The sequence below is a fragment of the Ambystoma mexicanum genome, chromosome 8, assembly GCF_040938575.1.
Source record: "Ambystoma mexicanum isolate Mex_15411 chromosome 8, UKY_AmexF1_1, whole genome shotgun sequence".
Taxonomy (NCBI): Eukaryota; Metazoa; Chordata; class Amphibia; order Caudata; family Ambystomatidae; genus Ambystoma; species Ambystoma mexicanum.
Window position 1 is genome coordinate 1,086,557,638 of NC_090929.1, and position 22,588 is coordinate 1,086,580,225.

The window sequence follows — 22,588 nt, forward strand, 5'->3', positions numbered from 1 at the left end:
AGTGCACGGCAGATTGAAGCGCGGGCAACAGAAAAAAGAGAGAGCGGAATAAACAGCGAGTCTTGCCTTGCCATTTGAACAATATTTGGGAATCAATCGCCATTACCGTTGCGCGTAGCTGCATCTTTCAAGCGGTGCGCGAGCAGCGTAGATCTGATAAACAGAAAGGACCTCCAATAACGTAAAAAACGTGCGGCTGCCATTTTGGAAATGTAATGTTACCACGGCAACGCTTACAATACGTATCTATGCAAGGACATGAACGTAGTGTTATGCAACAGACACGATATTGTGTTTCACTCGCTGCGGATGACAGAGAATATAATACAAGTGAAGGAGCGAAGCCATAAAAGAAATATACAAGTTCAGAAGTATTTAACTGTGAGTGTAATGAACTTAAAAAAAATATATATATGTATACAGCAGTGCGAACACAATATCTAGAACAATAGTAGACTGAGGTGGAAAACAAAATGCAGAACATTGCTGCACCAGTGCAGTTTCTTGCACAACCGGAAAATCCAGTATGTATGTGGGAACAGTGGTTGGACAGTTTTCAAGTCTACTTATGTGGGGCCAAGTTCAATGATGACTTGAAAGAAGCAACACTACTAAATTGTGTAGGCGCTGAAGCACTAAGAATATTCAGGACCTTGACGGATCACACAAATGTAGAGGAAGGCTCTGAAGAAGTGGCTTCTGGTTCAGGGATCAACAGGAAATATGAGTTGACTGCAATGAAATTGACCAAGCATTTTGGAAATAAAACAAATATAGTACTGGAAAGATACCATTTTATTTTTCAAGAAGGCAGAACAAGGGGGAAACTGTTACTCGTGTATGGCTGTATTGATGGGTTTGATATTGACATGCAGATTTACAGTAGCAGCAGAAGCGTATCTTAGAGACCAACTAGTATTACAAGTTGCAGACTCTAGAATACAACAGCGCTTGTGGCAAGCAAAAGACCTGACGTTGGAACAAGCTATGCAAATAGCTAGGTCCATGGAGATGAGTGACAAATGTATGAGGGAAGTACAAGATAAAACATGGAGTGGTGAAGTGAGGTGCGTTCAGGACATTCATGATAATGTTTCAGATAAAGAAGAGGAGAATTGGATTGCATTGGTTAGGAGAATGTCAAAAGAAAATTATAATGGCAGTATAAGAAGGGAGAGAGAATCAACCAATAAACCACAAGGGAAATGTTATAAATGTGGCAGATATAGACATAACAACAATGAAAAGGAAGGCCCGGCATATTCTACAGAATGTTATAGATGTGGTTATGTAGGCCATTTTGGAAAAGTTTGTCGCAACACCAGAGGAAGAGGTGTAACAAATTCCATGAACAGAATGCAAAGAGATGAAAATCAAGGTATAAAATATGGTATGTCAAACATAAAAGCAGTTGTAGGAATTCCTGGTGCAGAGAGTATGATGTCTGTTATTAATGAGACAGGAACATGTACAGATTTTAACATTGACGCCATCTGAAGGAGGTGTAGGGTTGTGGGTATCAATGATGATAAATGACACACCAATGAGAGTGATGGTTGATACCGGCTCACCTTACACCATGGTAGACATAGAGACATTTGAGAAGGAACTACATGGCAAAAAGGAAGACTTAAAAGACACTAGAGTGAGAGCCACAGGATATGGTAAGACTCCTATTAACGTAATTGGGTATACATGGGTGCATGTGAGTTTCAAGGGAAGGAAGACCTACTGCAAACTATATGTGGCTGAGAATGGATTTTCAATCGTAGGATGGTGGGAACAAGCTTCCTTACAGATTAAAATACATCCAGAAGAGAGTATACCAATATTGGGTGTCACTCAAATTGTGAGACTGGTGAAGATTTAGTTTTCCAAAAGTATTTAATGAAACCATTGGTACACTAAGATGATTCAAACAAAGAATCATATTGAAAAGGAATGCCAAACCGTTTGTTCATAAAGTGAGAAACATTCCAATTGGCACCATGGAGGCTTAACAGAAAGAATTGGAAAGATTGTGTGATCAAGATATTATAGAGCCAATAGACAGTTCAGAATGGCTTTCACCAATCGTTATTGTACAAAAATCAGATGGGTCCATAAGGATGTGTGTAGACCTGAGACTTGAACGCAAATATCTGGGTGGATAGGCATCCATTACCGAACATAAGTGAAATGTTATCAACTATGAAGCCAGCAAAGTTTTTCACAACATTAGATCTATCGTCTGCATATCATCAGGTGGTATTGGACGAAGAGTCGAGACACCTCCCATCATTCATCACCCCACTAGGAGCATTCAGATATAAGAGGATGCCTTTCGGATTGGCATCGGCGGCAGCCGTATTTCAGAGGTTAATGCAGTAGAAGAAGAGATTAAAGAAGTAGAAACCCCCATAGTATCCCCTGACACCTGTACTAAAGATAAAAACGGGTGTTCAGAAATTCAAAGTGCCCTAGCGAATAAGATCACAACCCTCCAAGGTAAAATCTCCAGCAAAAAAGCCTCCCTCAATGTCACTCTCCCTCCGAAAATTCCGGACAAGCTCACGCCCACAGATATCACCCACTTCAAGTTCTCCAAAGTCAACACACTTGAAGTTGAAAAAATCATCCTGTCCTTGAAACCATCCAATTGCCAGGGAGACCTGTGCCCAGCACAGCTTATCAAAGACGCTGCCCGTGAACTCTTTCCTTTCATTACGAAACTGATCAACGCCTCCTTCGCCACTGGCTCCATCCCCACCAATTTAAAACAATCTTGGGTACGTCCACTACTGAAAAAACCTACACTTGACCCAGCCACACCCACAAATTGCCGACCCATAACAACCGTTCCCTTCCTACTAAAAATCTTGGACAAGGTCGCCTATGTACAAATACAGAAGCACTTGGAAGTTCACCACCTCTTAGGATCCAGACAATCGGGGTTCCGTCCTCAACACGGGACTGAAACCTCACTCATTGACTTAAAAGCCCAGATCGACACGCTCAGAGACAATGGACAAGCTGCCCTACTCCTCCTCCTCGACTTATCTGCAGCTTTCGATTTGGTCGATCACTCTGTCCTATGTACACACCTCCACTCTTCAGCGCACTTCTCTACTGAGGCCATCACCTGGATCACATCATTCCTTAATGGCAGAACCATGAGGGTCTTCTCTCCCACTGCTGCAGCAGACCATGTACCGATCACCTGTGGGGTATCACAGGGCTCCTGTGTCTCCCCCACATTGTATAACATATTTACCAAGCCCCTTTTCGATGATTTGGATCATCTCGGTATCACCTACACTAACTATGCAGATGATACCCAGATCCTCCTTCCGCTTTCTGGAGATTATGGAAAGGATTTGGCCTTGCTAAATAGGGTATACATCATCATCCAGGCATGGATGGCCACTCATGGCGGCGTTATATAGATGATATTTTGTTTATCTGGACAGGTAATGAACAAACACTGGAATTTTTCTTTGATTGGATCAACCTGGAAAATAGATTCCTGCGTTTCATCACGCACCAATACAGCGTGGTTTCTCTTGATTTTCTAGACATTACCACCCTGATGGACAGTGACACAAAAAAACTATGTTAAACCATTTAACAAACCAACAGACAGAAATTCGTTGTTACACTATTCTAGTTTTCACCCTCGCCATGTACGTGACAACTTACCACTGGGACAGTTTGTGAGACTCAAAAGGAACAGCACTAAGACAAAAGACTTCAAACTGGAAGCTGACAAAATGAAAAATAAACTGGAAGAAAGAGGCTACCCCAAAAACATCACTGGCAATGCATTAAAACGGGCGAACAATAACAACAGAGGGGCACTTTTGGAATACAGGGAACAACGGACGATGAAAGACAAAGCTAAACAAATTGTGTTTGTCAATACTTTTAGCCACCTTTCAAATGGAATTAAGAAAGTTATTGGAAAGAATTGGCATCTTCTGGAAAATAGTGACTTACCCATTGCAAGACCTATCATAGCTTTTAAGAGGAGTCGGAATGTGAAAGAACATCTAACAAAAAAATGATGTGAGCCGTAAACCAACCAACAGAAAACCCTACCCCAGCAATGGGGATTCCAAGAAATTATGGGGCATGCCCAATGGGGTAGGTGCACATGCTGCCCCTCCACGTTCAGGAGCACAGCGGTCGATATCGGCCTCACCACTCCATGGCAACAAAAGAACTTTACTAATTGCAATTCAAACATGGTGGTGTATGCAGTGTGGGGTCCTTGCAAAAGAATCTATGTGGGAAAAACAGATAGGGAGATTAAAATCCGAATTGGAGAGCATAAGAGTTGTATCAGAAATAAAACCCAGAATGCTCCACTGGTAGACCATTGGATTGAACAACAACACTCAGTGGATGACCTAAGCTGGACCGTTTTATATAAACAAAGACCTGGTATAGACAGCAATAAAGACAAAAGGAAATTGCTGTTAAAGAACAACAACTCATTTTTCTGACAAATAGCATGGTCACAGAACTTAATGAAAAAATTGACTGGTGGGCATAAGAACGGGAGACATTTGACCAACAGCTAATTATTGGCTTGGCGAGCGTAATATTCTATGATCATTCCTCACCGCTGTAGCCACCCAGCTATTAAATGTAATACGAGTGCTCCACAGAGAGTGGGGTGAGTCATTCATAGTAAGGCACGCATCTGCGTAACTGCATATCTTTTGACCAGCGAGCCGCACACTGGGGGTTAATAACGCGGTGGTCACCATCTGAAACTGTAAACCAATAACACCTTGACGGGCGGGTGACAAAAAGTGGCTAGTGCGCATGCGCGGGTTTGGAACGCATAGACTTAAACTCCAGGATATGCTCGTAGTGAACCTAGGTCACCCCGGAAGCGATCGGCGCAGGAAGACAACAGAGGAGTTATCGCTCTGAACGAAGTGGACCTGGTATCCTGACACGAATGGTGAGAGTAACCGGGGGATATTTAAAAGTTAGCGTTCCGAGATGGGATTTTGGTCCGTTCGATCTAATGGTTTATTCGGCCAAATACGATGCAAGGAAGCGGGTCTAACGTATGTCAGAAAGTATTACACCCGGCTGAACAAACACACATCTGCCGCCTGCTAAACGCCCGTTACGGTCACAGCCAAAATTTGACCGTTCGGTAAATACGCCGGATTTGATTGTCTTTCTTTTTTACATAGAGACCCTGCCGGCTCGTGAAAATAATCGGGTACAAGTGACCGGGGAGTGGTAGTACTAAGATTTGATCTTTGTTCCGGAGAAAGCCACGTTATCCTTCACCCTTACGGGATAAGGAAAGAGACTACACGAAAACCTTAGGTTTCAGTGTATATTAGATCCATATTGATTAGCTCCTCTGGTCTACACAATGGTCCACAGGCATTGCCAGATGCATAAATGGATGTTTGTATTATCTCCCCAGATATTTACGGTTCTCCGAGATGGGTGAATACAAAATCCACAAAGATTATATGGGGAAGGAAGATTGAGTCAACAGAAAATGATGCCATCTAAACAGCATTTAAGACTAAAGAATCTTAACAGATAAGGTAAACCGAAAAGAGGCTAGTCATTGGAACAGCAGAGTTAAACTGCGAATATATCATTAATGGACTACTTCTAGTGTTTCTCTTGATTTCTTTCCTCCATTTTTCTGTGGCAATCAGGGATACCCTCCCTAATACATCTGAAGATGGTTTCCACGACTGTCTAGCTGATGACACACAACTTGGAGATTCTGCCCCCACAATCAAGCTTTTACCCACTGTGCCTACGGTGAGTGATTTGACTCTGGTGCTCTGTGCTTGAATGTGAGATCCCAAGCAGTCTTAACGAGTATTAAGGATAAATGTCTTATCAACCAAGTTGGGCATTTAAGAACAGCATTTAATGTACATGCAGGAAGACAATGCTTTCTGTAGACAGGATGTGATTAGACTTTGAGTCAATTTTACTGTTATTTATCAACGGTACTCATAAAAGTAGGCAGCGTATATAGGTTATTGATTATCCTTTTGTATTGTTTCCTGATAGGTGGTGATTTCCTTCCGGGTCGTTTGATCTAAAAAAGGGGAATAATACCCTGTGGAGTCAGAACACCACTGTAACTCCTACAAGAACGCTGCAAATAATTTTTTCTTGATTGAATTATCTTTTTGTGTTTTTTTTTAATGTTAAACTATACTGTATTGTGTTGCATGTTCTACTAACCCCGCACACAAGCCCCTGAAGAATTTCCGGGTATTCAACACAAGACACTTTGTACGGAAAGAAACATGTCGGGCACTTTTTGTGGTTGTGGAATGACATTTTGAAATAGAATGAAGATAGAATGAATGGTATGTGATTGAGTGAGTTGTGAGTAATAAGGTATGGCCCAGTGCAATTAGAGGCACAGCACAAGACACTTTAAATCGTTAAGTATTCTAACCAATATACTTACCACTTTAAGGGGGTTAACACATGCAGAGTCAATAATACACTTGTCTTTCCCATATCTTGGTAGAAGACCGCACAGATATACCATTGTGAGTTTTAACTTTTGTATTTGACTAATAAAATATGTATATTTTTTGATAACCCTGTTGTTACGCAATTGTTCTTGTTAGTTCCATTAGTGAAAATGGTCAGATAATGGAATCCACCTTGACAAGGGAGTAATCTCAAACCACAAGCTTTGTGTTTTGATGTATCAAGGGTCAATCCCTTTAGTTTAAGGGACTGCTTGTGGTTGTTTTTCCCTTAATCTCCGGGCCTCATTACGAATCAGGCGTTAAGGGGTTAACGGCGCCGTAAACGGCGCCGACCCTTAACGCCTGATTCCGAGGTCCCTTTGTGCCATGGTGAGTTTAACGCCTGCTTTTTGCAGGCGTTAACATCCATGGCGCTAAGGGACCATGGTGCTAATTACGCCACCGTAATTTACGGTGGCGTAATTATCGCCTTCCCCACTCCCATTATGCCCTATGGGGCAAAAATGGCAATGGGGAAGGGTAAAATGGGGAAATGGGGATTTACCGCCCCACTCACCTTGGAATGGGGCGGTAAATCCGCCATCCACCATGGTGTAAACGTAGTTTACACCATGGTGGTAGGGCTACGACCCAGGCGGTAACTTACAGCCTGGGTCGTAATGAGGCCCTCCCTCTGTTTGATCTCACTCATGGACTATGCCTGAATGATGATAAAACAGAGCTCATCATCCTAGGTACCACGTCCAGCCTAAGGAAACTGGGCCCAGCCTACAATTCTTTTATGATTGACAGGAAAAACATCACAGTCGGACAGGAGGTCAATACATTGGGATTCTACTTGGATTCCAACTTTTCCTTCAAAAGACAAGTGAGCTCCCTAGCATCCTCCATGGCATACACATGCAAATTAATCCGAGTAGCCAAACCATTTCTGTCAGACACTAGTTGCCTTACACTCGCTAGAGCCCTCATACTGTCCCTCCTCGACTACTGCAACGCCCTCTACCTGGGATTGTCCAAGGCCACCACCAGCAAGATACAAACCCTCCAGAACAACGCTCTCAGAGCAGCCTTGGGCATCTCTAGAAGAGAACATATCACAGGAATCAGCCAACAGAACAACTGGCTCTCCACTAAAGATAAAATTCTTTTAAAAACGGCATCACTCACCCACAAATCTCTTAACAATGCTGCCCCAACATACCTGATCAATAGATTCCACAGACAGTCCTCTCTAAGACTTGTTAGAACAGCATATAAAGGCAGCCTATCCATCCCCAACTACAGCTTCCCGGTGAAAGCAGCCAAACTGTGGAACTCCTTGCCTCCAAACATCAGAATGGACTTGCCCTACCAGAACTTCTGTTCCAAGGTAGTCTCATGGCTGCAATCGGAGGCCCACTAGGATTACTAAATGCTGCGCTACCCGCACACACTGTAACCACGTGTGCCTACCTGTTTACATGTATATAATTCCTATCTGACTCACTGCTGCTTTGTATATAACATTGGTTTACCTCATTGTCTGTATGTATATTTTATGATGACTGCAACTAAGCTTCGAAAATTCTTGTAAATGCTGCGCCCTGATACCCTTGGGTACTCTCACGCATTATAAATAATTAACATAACATAACCAATTGTTTGATGGCTTACAAGGAGTTCACTATTTACAGGATAACATATTAATATCAGCAATGAGTGAAGAGGATCACAATGCAAAATTATTAGGAGTCTTGCAAGTCATCCAAGAAAGAGGTCTCACACTCAAGATAGAGAAGTGTAGACTAAGGAAAGATGAGGTGACATATTTGTGCCATTCAATAAATGAGGAAAGAATAACAACAAGGAAAACTTTGGTGGATACTATTCTAGGTATTCCAGAGCCAGTAAACAAGGATCAACTTTGCAGTTTTTTCGGATTGACGGAATATTATTTGAAATTTGTACACCATTTTTCTGACAGGTCAGAGAGAGCTGATGAGCAAAGGTACAAAGTTTGTGTGGTCAGAAGAATGTAAAAAATAATTTGAACAATTGAAGCAGTCAATTAACACGGCTCTGACACTTAAGATGTTTAATTGTGGTGCTAAAAATATAATTTCTGTGGATGCCAGTGGCATAGGACTAGGTGGTGTACTAGAGCAAATTCAAGAAGGAAACGTTGTACCAATTGCTTTTGCTTCCAGAACGCTCAGGGGTGCGGCAAAAAATTATTCCACCACCGAGAGAGAGCGCTGGGAGTGAGATGGATTCTTGATCATTTTAAATGCCTAATCTGGGGTTTGCCCATCAAACTGAGAACTGACCATAAACCACTTATTCATGTGTTAAGTTCCAAAAGCACACAATTGGCATCACCTCGCATTAAGAGGTGGGTTTTAGACACTATGCAATATAATGTTACTGTGAAGTACACACCAGGAAAATACAAAGCTGTGGCAGACTGTTTATCGAGGTTGCCTTGGAATTATGATGGAGACAAAGAACAAAGTGATGAACATATGGAGGAACAAGCCATGGATTGTCTCATAGCACAAATAAATTCGAGTTTTACGAAAGAAGAGTAGACCAAGGCAAAGGACAACGAACAAGGACATTTGAAAATAGCAATCAGCAGTGATTGGAAAAATGTTGACCACTGTATCAAGATGTGGGACAAATTAAAGCATGAAATCTCGTGTGATGCTACATGCACATACATGGGCAATCGTATTGTTGCGCCGATTTCAATGAGAGAGAAAATAATGGCCATTGCTCATGAAGGGCATGTGGGAAGAAGTCTCACTAAGAGAAGAGTAAGGGAAGTATATTGGTGGCCAGATATGTGGAATCAAATGGAACAACTTGTGAGGGATTGCACAGCATGTGCAATCAGTGATAAAAATAAAAAAAACACAGCCCACGCCATTGCAACCTGTTGAAGTTCCCAAAACCATATGGACTAAACTGGCTATGGACATAACAGGTCCTTTTGAGACATTAGGGCCGCAAAAAGTGTATATCATAGTTTTGATGGATTATACATCTAAATGGGTAGAGTGGGGCGTGGCGGAAGAGACTGTTACTGCTATCAAAATAGTGAAATTCCTAGAGGAGATATTCAACAGGGAAGGTGATCCTCAAGAAATAAAATATGATAACGGATCTCAGTTCATGTCTTTGGAAGTACAGACATTCATGAGAGACAGGGCCATTGAACATAAACCAACTGCTTTATGTCATCCAATGGCAAATGATTTAGTCGAGAGAATGAATGGGTTTATAAAGAGCATAATTCAATTAGCTGTTAATAATTTGTCTTAGAAAGAAACTCTAAAAGAAGCATTGAATACCTATAGGGTTACACCACATTCAGTAACGGAAGAAGAACCTTTTACGTCGATGAGAGGCAGAACAGCGTCAAACAGATTGAGACCTGCTTGGCTTGCATAAAAAAAAAGAAAGAGATTAACATGGAAGAAATAATAAGGAAAGTAAAAAAAGACAGGCTGAGTACAAGGGATACTACGATGCTAATAAACATGTGAAGGAGAGCATCATCAAAAAGGGAGACTGGGTTTGTGTTAAGGAACCAAGAACAGTATTAAAAGGAGGATCTAAATATAGGGTTCCGCAAATGGCGGAGAATTGCTCAGGTTAATCTGTGATCCTCGATGAGGGGAAGAAGTGGTCCTGTGACGACATAGTATAATCGAGAGGGGAAAATCCTTCGGAAGAAGAACATGTGGTAGAAGAGTTTAAGGACAATGATGCCAAAAGCAACATGTCATCAAAAAACAGAAAGATCGTACTCAATTTCAGAAAAGATTTTGTATATTATTAACATATGCATGTACTACAATATTAAGAGATGCAAGAAGAGGATGGACATCTACATATATCATTTGTAAAGTTTTTTGTCATATTTGTTCTCTTTTGATATATCATATGTTGTTTCTATTTGTGTTCTTTATTTGTTAAATTGTGGAGGGGGAGATGTTATATATGTATAGCATTCTGTGTCTCTGCTGAATGATTATGATGCAATACGATTCTGGAATGCAGGCATTCCAGAATCGTATAAGGAAAAGAAAGACAGAGAGAGAGGTCGCATCCACCGAGGCCTCAAGTTTATACTTACTGAATAAACAAGCATTATTATAAATCTATATTGCGTCAACAATCTCGTTAAATGTAACAAGTTTCCTCTCTTTTCATTGCCCTTAATTGACCTCAGTTGAGGACATAGGCAAGTTTACATTCCCCCTACCCTCATACATTTACTCTTATTGCAAGTCTCCATGCACTGGCTACCTTGATGCCTAGCTGTACCCATCAATTTAGAGTCTGCAGGTTACACTCTGTTCAGAGAGAACAGCTGTAATTTTCATCATGTCTGTGAGCCTGCATGTGAATGCTTCCAAATACTGTCATGATCTAGAGACCTGCCATCAACTTTGCGATGCCAAACCACTCAGCCATTTTCCTGATCGCGCTGCATCCAGGACTAGACCCACAGGTATGCAGAGTCCTATAGAAAGAAGGTAGTCCCCTAGCTGAAGGAAAAAGTAATGAGCAAGAAAGCCTCCACGCATACAGAAGTCACAAGCTGAGTCTGAGCCACCATCTCATACGTCATCTGATGTGAACTGTGGAACGTAATCAAAGGACCCAAACTAATGGAACGGAAGAAAAATGGGTCCACATCAATCTGTTTAAAAGCTGTCATCCCAGACACACATTACGACTGATTGAGGAGCCAATATGAAAGTTGATCAGAGGAACTATCCGAAGAATGAAAAGGAAGAATTAAAAATTTGAGGGAAACTGAGATTTAGGTAGTAATTTACTTAGTGCTCATTGTATAAAGGAAGACAATAAATAAGCTTTTGTGAAATGGTGAAAATGTCTTTTGATAATTGTATGCTGTTATTTTGTCAATTCTGTGTAAATATTCGGAGGAAATGTGTGCAAAAAGTACAGAACCTCTTTGTCTTTCTATTTGTTAGATAATTAACTCCTTAACTTCCAGCCTGAAGGCAAGAGGGGAGATCCAAGAGGACCATTGGGACACCAGAAGGAAAGAATAAATGGGATGCCGTGCTACACCCCCACAAACCCAAAGATGGAAGGGGAGGCTAGAGTGCACACTCCGTGATGATGGGAGAAAGCGGGTGACATGCTACACCCCCCAACCCAGAGACCGAAAGGGAGACTGGAGTGGCCACTCCCTAATGAAGGAAATTGAGCTGGATGGGCTCGAACGAAAACCATAATATAAGAAAAGGAAAAGGGGACATCGGATGAAACCCCACTTTTCGTGCTCTTTCCCAGCAGGGCGGCATGAGGGGTGTAATCAAAGTCCCCAAACTAACAGAACTGAAATGCCAGGTGAGAAAGGTCTACCTGTCGTTGTCAAAGGAAATGCAGAATTTTTAATACACGAAGGCAGAAGAAATTCTAAGGTCCCTTTTGTGAGGAAATCGACCAGCCGCACAGGGAGAGTGCGCTCGCCTGGGCTTTTTGATTCTCTTTTATTTATTGAATGACGGGAGATCAACCTCTGGAAAATATGTGGGGCATTCCCGCACATATTTTCCACGCTCACTGCACAGCAGAAAGTCATGTACTCTGGGAGGACACAGTTTACCAGCGCCGCCCTTCCCTGTCGTGTGTAGCGGACACCCGACAGCTGTGGGTACATCAACAGCCTCTTACCACGGGCAGCCTGATTAGCATTTCAAGGCCCTGTTAATTTGCAACTCTATTGTTACACCTTGCTAGTGGCGACTAATACTGAAGAATGTTAATTAGCAGGCCTTAAGGAAGGCCTGGGTGTAGGAAGTGACAATGGAGACCGACCAGAGACCAACACTCTTTGTAATGCAATGTGTCAACTTGGTACTAACACCCCTCTTTTTGTACGAAAGGGCAGTGAATATCCTGTCTGGTACCACTCCTTTCAGAGCAGGGAAGTATGTGAATTGTAGGAGACGAAAGTCTGCCTGCAACCCCCCACTTCAAAGGAGGCCCATGTTGTGATCAAGTGCAGCATAGGGCTCAGTTAATTAGGGAGACACTTTGATGTACAGCAGACAGGAAGATGGGTGGGACTTAGAAGTATATGTTGTCATCCTTCTCCTGTCTGTTGCCAAGCAGTCTGATTCTGACCTGAAGCATCACTGAAGATTGTTGGTGGGGACCCAGGATTGGTTCATTAAGGTGGGCCTAGCCTGCACCAATCATTGGGGCTCGTCTGGCTTTAAAAGAGGGCTCAGAAGTTCATCTGAAGACTTTGAAATGAGTAAGAAAGACAAATTTGGACCCAAGCTGAATGTACAGTCTTCCCATCTTCCCCCAGTGAAGGAAGGCCTGGAGTTCCAAGAGGGAAGCACAATCCCTCCCCTAAACATCTCCCAGGGAACAGAGGAATATACCGGACTCAGAGGACCCGTCCAGCAGCTCAAGAACCAGTACCCAGCCAGCACACAACGTTCCCTGCTAGGTTCTGACAGCAAGCTTCCTAGGTGGGGAAGTGTGGGAGAGTCTCTGGACAAAGGATAAGGCTTTAACTGCTAACACCCCCCAGAGCTCTGGGTCATCCACCTTGAAAGGGCACAATCCCTGTGAAGAAGCTAGGAAGAGTGCCACACAAGCATCATCCAGCGTCCATCTTTTTAAGGACCATTTCGAGACAATCGAGTCCTCGAACTGCATCCGGCATCCACCACTGACTCTTGTCACTCTGCAGTCACCAGAGCCGTCCGAGACGCCTTCGACCAGCATTTCAGATCCGCCAACCAGCACAGAGACCATGATTCTTGGCCCTGAACCACCGTGCCGGACAGCCTGCAGACGTCCGTCTGCCTAGTTTGCCAAGCTGCCTGCCGCCTGGTACCCGCAGCTGTCTCCCGCCACTAACTCTGTCTGACGGGCTGCAGTGCCCTGGAACCGCCTTGACGCTGTTAAGCACCAAGAACTTCTTCAGCACCAGGTACATTGTGGTTCTGCCCCCCTGGTCCTTCTCTGAAGACCTCTAGAGACAGTTACAACCCTTTGCCCCTTTGGTGTTTAAACCAAATAATCTTGAACTATAAGACTGATTTCTTTACCATCAACCACCCTGTCAGTATCCAGAGTGCATCCCTTTCCTTTGTGAACCTGTCTGTCCTCTGTTCCTTTACACTCTGGGTTGTAATTGTAGTGTGCTAGAACTGTCTGTTGTAGTAATAATAAAGTATATATTTTTATACAACCTTGACTGGACAGTCCCTTCTTATCATTGGGTGATAATTGTATTTTCGCTGTGTTGCAACTAATCAACGGCCTCGCAGAGATAAGCCTGCCATTCCATCCACGTAACCAAAATTGGACAAGGATGTCTTATAATTTACTTGTATTGCAATTGGTTCAGAAGTTGATTCGTCGCATTGGTGGCAAGCGGTCGGATCGGTTGGAGTCTTGCGCACAGCTTAGTCACCCAACGCTAAAAGTACTGTTGCAGGCAACGTTTAGTCACTGCTACGTAATAGTCATGGAGCTTGACATGGAGACTATGACCAAGGATGTCCTGTGTGTCTTAGGTCAAGAGCGGGGACTTCCCCCACAGCACTAAGGTTAATAAACCTGAGTTGCTGACCAGCCTCCAAGCTTGGGTAGAAGCGAGGGCGGTTGGAGAGAAGACCCCAGTGGCGGGCTAGGCCCTGTGTCCCCAAACGGACAAGACCTTCTGGAGCGGGTAAATGACGAGGACAACTGCATGAGCAGTGTCTCTCGCCAATCATCCTGCCGGGGGGCAAGTGTGGTTTCTCTACTCTCGAGAGTGTCGATGAGCACAGGGGCTGGTGTGGCATCCCGCAGGTCCCAGGCTTCAGCACAGTAAGTGGCCCAGTAATTGTTCCAACTGTTAATGAGGTAGTGGCTAGAAAGCTCCAGCTCGAGGAGAGGAGACTAGCGCTAGAGGAACAGAAACAGTGGGGCGAGGTCACCATAGAGCTGCGCAAGCTGGCACTTGAAGAGCAGAAAGAGGCCAATAGGTCTGCCTCTACCGAGAACAGCAGTAGTGGCTCAAACCAGAGTGCCCGGGATAAGCCTAGACGGCACATCCCCAAAGATTAAGTACATGCTTATGAAGTGGGGAAGGACATTTTTGACAGGTTTGAAGCGCTCGAGCTGGCCTTCGAGTTGCAGGAGGTGGATGAGGCACTGTGGGGTGCAGCCCTGATGAGTCGCTTACCGACACCAGGGACTGATGCAATTCTTCAGTAACTCCTGAGGAAAGGCCCGTTTATGAGAGCATAAAGGCAGTCCTCCTCAGGAAGTTCTGTAAAACACCAGAACAGTATCTCAAGAGCTTCAGAGAGCTTGGAAAGAAAAGTGAGCAGACATTTGAATCGTTCACACACTTGTTGAAATATCTCAGCAGGTGGGTGACTAGTAACAAAGTTGACACATTTAAAGGAATGCACAATTTGATTGCGAGTGAGCGTGTGTTTAATAATTGTGAGGTTAACCTACACCAGCATCTAGTGGACAAAACTATCACAGACCCTAGGGTGCTTGCAAAGGCTGCCAACAGGTTTGTGAGTACTTGAGGCCGGAAAAGATCTCAGGCGAGCACACCAAAACCAGAAGAGAAAGCGGCAGATAGAAAAGTAAACCGGTATGGGAAACACAAAGGTCCAGGCCAATCCCATTCAAAGTTAGGTCCCCAAAAGAGCAAAAGGGAAACCCCTGAACTGTATTTCATCCGTGCACACCGAAAAGAGCGTGGGCACCCCTAACACTGGGACACCTGTGTTCTCACCACCAAAAGGTTGTTTTGTGTGTAAGGATCTATCTATCTATCTATCTATCTATCTATCTATCTATCTATCTATCTATCTATCTATCTATCTATCTTGTATTGCGCCACTAACCCAAAGGCCTCAGGGCGCACACAGAAGAAAAAGAGAAAGCTGACAACAGATAACAATGTCAAACAGGAAAATAAAAAACAGAGAGCCATGAGAAACCGATCTTCACAGAGGCCAACAAGATGGAGAGATATGGCAAGAAGCTGGATTCAGTACCAAAGTGCTGTACCAAGATAGCAGATGTGTCCTATTCTTTATCAAACAGGAAGGTCTTTAGTTGCTTCTTAAAGATAAGCAGAGAGTCACTATTAGCAAGATATTTGGGAAGTGAGTTCCATAGAGCCGGTGCCCAGGAGTCAAAGCTAGTGCCCCCAAATCTTTTCAGGGTAGATGGAGGTTGATCCAAGACAATATTACTGCTTCAGCGCAGAGGACGGATAATTAGTTTCTTTTTAATCCTGGCAGTAAGGTAGGATGGAGCTTGACCATATAGGCATTTAAACACAATGGTTAAACCTTTATGATGTAGACGCTGTTTCACTGGTGGCTAATGTAGGCTGTGCATAGCATCAGAAACGTGCATGTTACGCTTGAGGCCCATTACAGCACGTACTGCACTATTCTGTATGATCTACATGGTTTTGAGGTTGGCCTGGGAGGTACCAATCATCAGGCTATTGCAATAATCTAGCTTGCAGTTTACAATTGCAGCTGCGATCAAGGCAAGATTTTCTTTGGACAGATATGGACGAATCTGCCATAAAAGCTGGATATAAGTGGCAGGAGGATTTAAGGTATCTGGCTTGAATGGGGGAAGGATAACTGAGGGTCAAAGTAGACCCCCAAAGTTTTTACAGATTTAGATACAGAAATAACATGTTGACCCATAGGAAAGGGGACCCTACTTGCAAGGGCTTACCCAAGCAAGCCATAGTGAATGTTGGACTCATGGAGGAGGCCATCATTAGTGTGGGCGCCTCAGAGGAGGAATTCCCACTAGGCCAGGCAGTGGCTGAATGTGGAGTGGTTCCACTGAGTGGGAACAGTACTGATCTCCAGAAGAGACCCCAGTTCCCAATAATACTCTACTCTAGCTAGAGCACGTGTACATAAATGGACACAAAACCCCTGCGGTCCGAGACACCGCGGCTAGCATCACCTCTGTCACCCGGCAGCGGGTATAGCCAGGCCAGTATATTGATGGGCTTGAGTTGTGCGTAAGTGGATATGATGGTAAGAGTAAGTGCCACTTGGCGATAGAGTTCCGCTGGCGAGGGGTAACAACCCAGCCTTGGGTAGCGGTGAAAGACTCCATCCCTATCTCATGTCTGTTGGGTAATGATCTCCTAGCAGCGGCTACATGATCTAGGGCCAAATAAAACCCCAGATTGAATGCTTTGAAATCCTTAGGGCCTGGAGTGCGTCCAGAGGGCTTGTTGGAAGGACTGCTGTGGCTGGTAGCCCCTAGTCCAGTTCCTCGGTCTACCAAGTCCCCTTCTCCTGTGGAAGAGGGGCTAGTAGCCACAGAGGACCCTACTTTGGTAGCAGGGGACCCCATGACTTCAGAGTTGCCTGGCACAGCGCATGAACCTGGGGGGGAGGACCAGGTGGGCCTAGATTGGAAAGGTCTGCCCAAGCTGGATGAGTTCGCATCAGCTGGGGGCCTAAATCAGACTGACTTCTACACAGCCCAGAAAGAGTGTCCTACTCTGGCGGGTCTGCGGAAGCAGGCGCAGGAGCAGGCTAAGGGCGAGGCCCCTGGACTGTTCAAAGTGTACTGGAAGGATGGACTCCTGTACAGTGAGCCAAAGGATTCTGAGGGCAAGGACACCAGAAGGTTGTTGGTTCCCCAATGCCACAGAAATTGTCTTTTGGATTTGGCTCACCAGATTCCTTTAGCAGGTCACTAGGGAGTGACTAAGACATCGAACCGGTTGTCTGCGCACTTTTACTGGCCGCAGTTGGCGTAAAAGTTAAGGAATTTGTCCGGTACTGCCCGACTTGTCAAGCTTCTGGCATGTCGGGTGGTGCCACAAAGGCCCCCTTAATTCCACTACCTGTGGTTGGGCGGCCTTTTGAGAAAATAGGCATGGATATTGTGGGTCCATTGGATCCTCAAACCAGCTCAGGGAACCAATATATCTTGGTGGTGGTGGACCACGCCATGAGATACCCTGAGGCTGTCCCTCTGAGGAGCATCAAAGCCCCTGTGGTTGCAAAGGCTCTGATTGGGATATTCTCCAGTGTTGGATTACCCAAGGAAATTTTTTCTGACAGGGTAAGGCTTCCACGAACCAATGGGCTTGTTCAGTGGTTCAACAAGACCCTGAAAGACAGGTTAAGTGGCTTAGAAGAGCACCTTTGGAGAAAATGGGATATTCTTCTGCCATGCCTTCTGTTCGCCTACAGGGAGGTGCCACAGAACTGAGTAGGGTTTAGCCCCTTTGAGCTTCTGTTTGGACACCCTGTACGAGGTCCCCTCAGTCTCGTGAAGGATGGATGGGAAAGCAAACCCTCATCCCAGTCACAAGATGTGGTGGACTATGTATTCAGCCTTCGGTCTAGAATGACAAAGTACGTGGAACAGTCAACCAAGAATCTAAAGGCCAGTCAGGAGCTGATGAAGCACTGGCTCGACCAAAAGGCGACAGTAACTGTCTATTCTCCAGGCCAGTGGGTGTGGATTATGGAGCCTGTCGAACTCAGTGGGGGGGGGGCAAGTGAACTGGGTCTTACTGTGCGTTGGAAAAGGTCAGTGAGGTGAATTATCTCATTGATGTGAAAGGACCTAAGCAGATGTGCAAGGTCTTTTCACGACAACCGGCTAAAACCCCGTTTATAGCCAGGATGACATCTGCCATGACGTTAGTGACTGATGGAGAGACTGAGGAGGAGACTGATCCCCTCCCAAACTCCTGCACACTGAAACCACAGATGGGTCAGTTGAAGGTGTCAACCTTGCAACGGACCTATCAGAACAGCAACTTGCAGACTGTCGTTGAATGACGACAGTCTGCCTGTCTGTTTTCACAGATTCCCGGTCACGCAGATTGGTGCACCCATGATGTGGACACTGGAGACAGTAAGCCGGTGAGGAGTAGCATTCACTGGATGTCTGATAAGTTCAGGGACACCGTCAAGGAGGAAGTTTCCAAGTTGTTGTCCATAGGAGTGATAGAGCCATCCCACAGCCCCTGGGTTAGCCCAGTGGTACTGGTCCCTAGAAAGACCAGTAGTCGGAAAACTGAAGTTCGCTTTTGTGTGGACTACAGGGGGCTCAATTTTGTCACAAAGACAGATGCTCACCCCATTCCTGGGTCAGATGAGCTCATTGACCAGCTCGGCGCTGCCAAGTACTTCAGTACTTTTGACCTCACGGCTGGGTATTGGCAGGTCGGCTTGACAGCTGGGGCGAAAAAGAGGTCTGCATTCTCAACCCGAAGGACATTATCAGTTCACTGTGATGCCCTTCGGATTGAAGAATACCCCTGCCGCTTTTCAGAGGATGTATAACCAGGTTTTGTCCAAACTGGGAAACCTCAGTGTCGCTATCTAGTTGGCATTGCTGTGTTCAGCCACACCTGGGAGGACCATGTATTCCACCTGAAACAAGTGCTTGAGGTGCTTCAGGTGCTGCAGAATGCAGGCCTGACTATCAAGGCCACGAAGTGCCAGATATCGCAGGGTAGCGTGACGTACCTAGGCCACCTGGTCGGTGGAGGTAAGAAACAACCTCTTGAAGCGAAGGTACAGGCTGTGAAGGATTGGGGCATCCCCACAACACACACGCATGTGAAAGACTTTCTAGGTCTCACCGAGTACTACCAGTCATTCATTGAAGGATATAGAACGATTGCAATGCCCCTGAATGATGTAACGTCCAAAAAGATGCCAAAGAAGGTAACTTGGACCCCCGCCTGTCAAACCTCCTTTCAGGATTTAAAGGATGGATTGTGCAGGGCCCCAGTTCTGAAGTGCCAGACTATGGTCAGGAATTCATTATCCAGACCGACGCCTGTGATTTTGGGATTGGGGCAGTGTTAGCACAGCTGAACTCTGAAAGGGTAGAGCAACCTGCCGCCTACATTAGCAGGCGGTTGACCAAAATGAAAACAAACTGGGCTGTCATAGAAAAAGAGGCGTATGCGGTCGTGTGGGCCGTCAAGTAGATGAAACCCTACATCTTCGGGGTTCACTTTATGATCCAGGCGGACCACAGGCCTATGCGATGGTTAAACCCTGAACTTTTGCGGTGGGCCATATCCCTACAGGGATTAGATATGGACATCCAGCACAAGCCAGGCTTCCAGCTTGGAAATGCAGATAGCTTCAGCCGGAACCTTCGCCTTGATGACATCTCCATTGTTACACCTTGGGTAATAATTGTATTTTCGCTGTGTTGCAACTAACCAACGATCCACGACTTTGCAGAGATAATCCTGCCATTCCGTCCACGTTACCAAAAATTGAACAAGGAGGTCTTATAATTCACTTGTATTCCAATCTGTACGGATCCCTTCTGGTGTGCTAAAGGTGTGGGGTTGATTGATGGGTTAGAACCCGATATTCATCCCTGGACCACTGCTGCCCGGACATTGATTCATCAAAACGATCCATTAAAAAAATGTGGACAGTCATACAACGACAAAATACCTTTGTTTTATCACATCTTAGTGAGGGTGCTCCCCGCAGATGTGCAAAAATCCTTAGAGAAAATAGTGGGAATTGAGACAAAAGGGTGACAATTGTACATTATTGCAAGAGAAGGATAAGGAGACAGCTGACAATGCAACAAAAGCTGAAAACAAGTTAGTTTAGAAAAAACGAGCTAAAATAAACATGGAAGGAGCCATAATCGGAGCCAGTTATCATTCCACAGGCGCAGCAGTGGGGGGTTCCCAGTGGCAACAGTAATGCAACCAGGAGGGTACACTCAAGTACCACCCAATCAGCAGTGGGGAACAATGCAGAAACAACCTGCATTTGTACACGTGCAGCAACAGCCAGGGGTTGTGCAGACAGGTGGAGTGAACGGTTACATGGGATTGTATCAAACGGGGCGAGGATATTAAACACAAGGACAGGGAATGGGGTATAGGGGCATGGGACCACGGTTTGGAGGACAGTGTTTGCATGTGGACATTTTGGCATTTCACATGAACATGCCCAATAATAGCTCAATCAGGGCAACAAATGCAACCTTATACACCATCACCACAACAAGTACAAGTAATGCCACAGCGGAAATTACAGATGCAACCCACACAACCACAGGCATATCCACCCAGGGGCAAGTGCAAGGTGGGACAGTGGCAGGGATCCCAGGCACGGTAAGCATACTACAGGCTCCAGCAAAAACACAAGAAGGGGTCACACTACTGGGACAGCACTGTGCCTCAATACACCAGAGTTTCAGTGGTTGGTGGTAATCCATCTACATCATCCACCAATACATTTTCCCAATAGGGGTGCCCACGGGGAGTGCAAGTGTGTCCTGTTCTAGCAGTAACTGAGGACCCTGAGGAGGAACAGGAGGTAGCAGTTCAGATAGGACAGAGGAGTTTCGTTTCTTATAGATACTGGAGCAACCAAATCATGCATAAAGGAAGGATTCCCACTATCTAACACAAGTTCGGACACTAACGGCTTTTCGGGAACAATTTTCAAAGTTCCTCTGACAAGATTTACCCATGACAATAGGGACACAGAAAATTGTAGGTCCACTACTGTATTCAAAAGATACCCCCATGAACATTCTGGGAAGGGACTTACTCAGCAAATTGAATGCCACAATTTCTTTTTCAGAGAATGGGTTGGTGTGCTTCACACTCAGAATATACCCAGCTAGGGTGGCAGTTTTAATAGAGGCATACTATGCACACAGCACGATGAGAGGGATACCCTCACACATGGAGGTGTTTTTGTATGGAGTGCACGCAGTGCTCCAGATAAGATTTTGAGGTGGGGGTATTTTTCTCCCCATTTTTAAACTTTGAGTAAATGTGATTTCAAGAAAGTAAAAATGACTTTTCTCCTTTGCAAGAGAGTAAGATGTATGTGACATTCAGCCGACGTGTGCAAAAACTGTATGGAAATCATTACTATGTGGCAGCTTTCTGCATTTTGACAGAATACACCTTTCATTATTTCTCTAAGGTCTTGCCATTTGATCTCTCCTATACATATTTAAATGTTGAAAACACAAAAACATAGCCTATTACATAATAAAGCAAACATGAATTGTATTGTGTGCTTTGAGGGTCGATAGCAGAATGGTCTTTTGATGTTTAATGAAAGTCCTCATTTCCTGGAGCTCTTACTACCTAATGGTATAACAATGTTATGATACAACAGTTGCGGAAAGGCACGGACTCCATGCTAAATTCTATATCTAATCTCATGGTCAAATGGTCATTTATATAGCGCCTTTGGCAAAGCGATGTAAATAGAACATATTTATCATAGAACATATTTATCACAATTATCACCAAACCGAAGTCAGTACTACTTTATCAACTGCGAAAGGATGAAAGGCTAAATTGGCTTTGCCGGGATTCGAACCAGCAACCTACAGCTAATGCACAGATTGCAGTAATGAGCGCTCAACTGGCTGAGCTATCTTATTGGCTAACCTCCTTCAGGGGTCATTAAACTGAGTATCCATTGAGGTATAATAATGACAGTGCCTAGATGTTGGATGAACCATGTATGATGCGCTACATAAAGTTAAATACCTATCTGGATTATCACAGGAACAGGTTTTGCTGAGTTTCTATTTCAATTACAAATGTAACTTTCATTTGTTTGTTTTTGACCCGCACTTGCACTTCCTGGAGAGTCAGGTGTTTGGATGTTTTATTTGTAGTCTTAAAAATGTGAGATGCTACAACACCTGTGCTTGGTGTAATGACAATCACCCTTGAGCAAAGACTCTGCTGCCACTGACCTTTTTATAGTAATGTACCCATTGACTGCAAGGTTAAATGGATGTAAACTAGACCGTGCATGCTCATCATTTTACACTGTTTTTATAATGAGAATGTAAATTAAATTATAAGTGTAAAAATGATCTGCCTGCGCATGATTATGCACAGAGCAGAGGAAATCTGAAAAATATTGTGCAATACTACTTTGCTTTCACTGGAAAAAAAGCATAATTTGTTACAAAAGATGAATTCTCAATTACAACTTAGTTTTCCACATTATTAAGTATACAATCCTAAAATGAAAGGAAAATAAATATGCACAGTGATTCTGTTTGCTCCA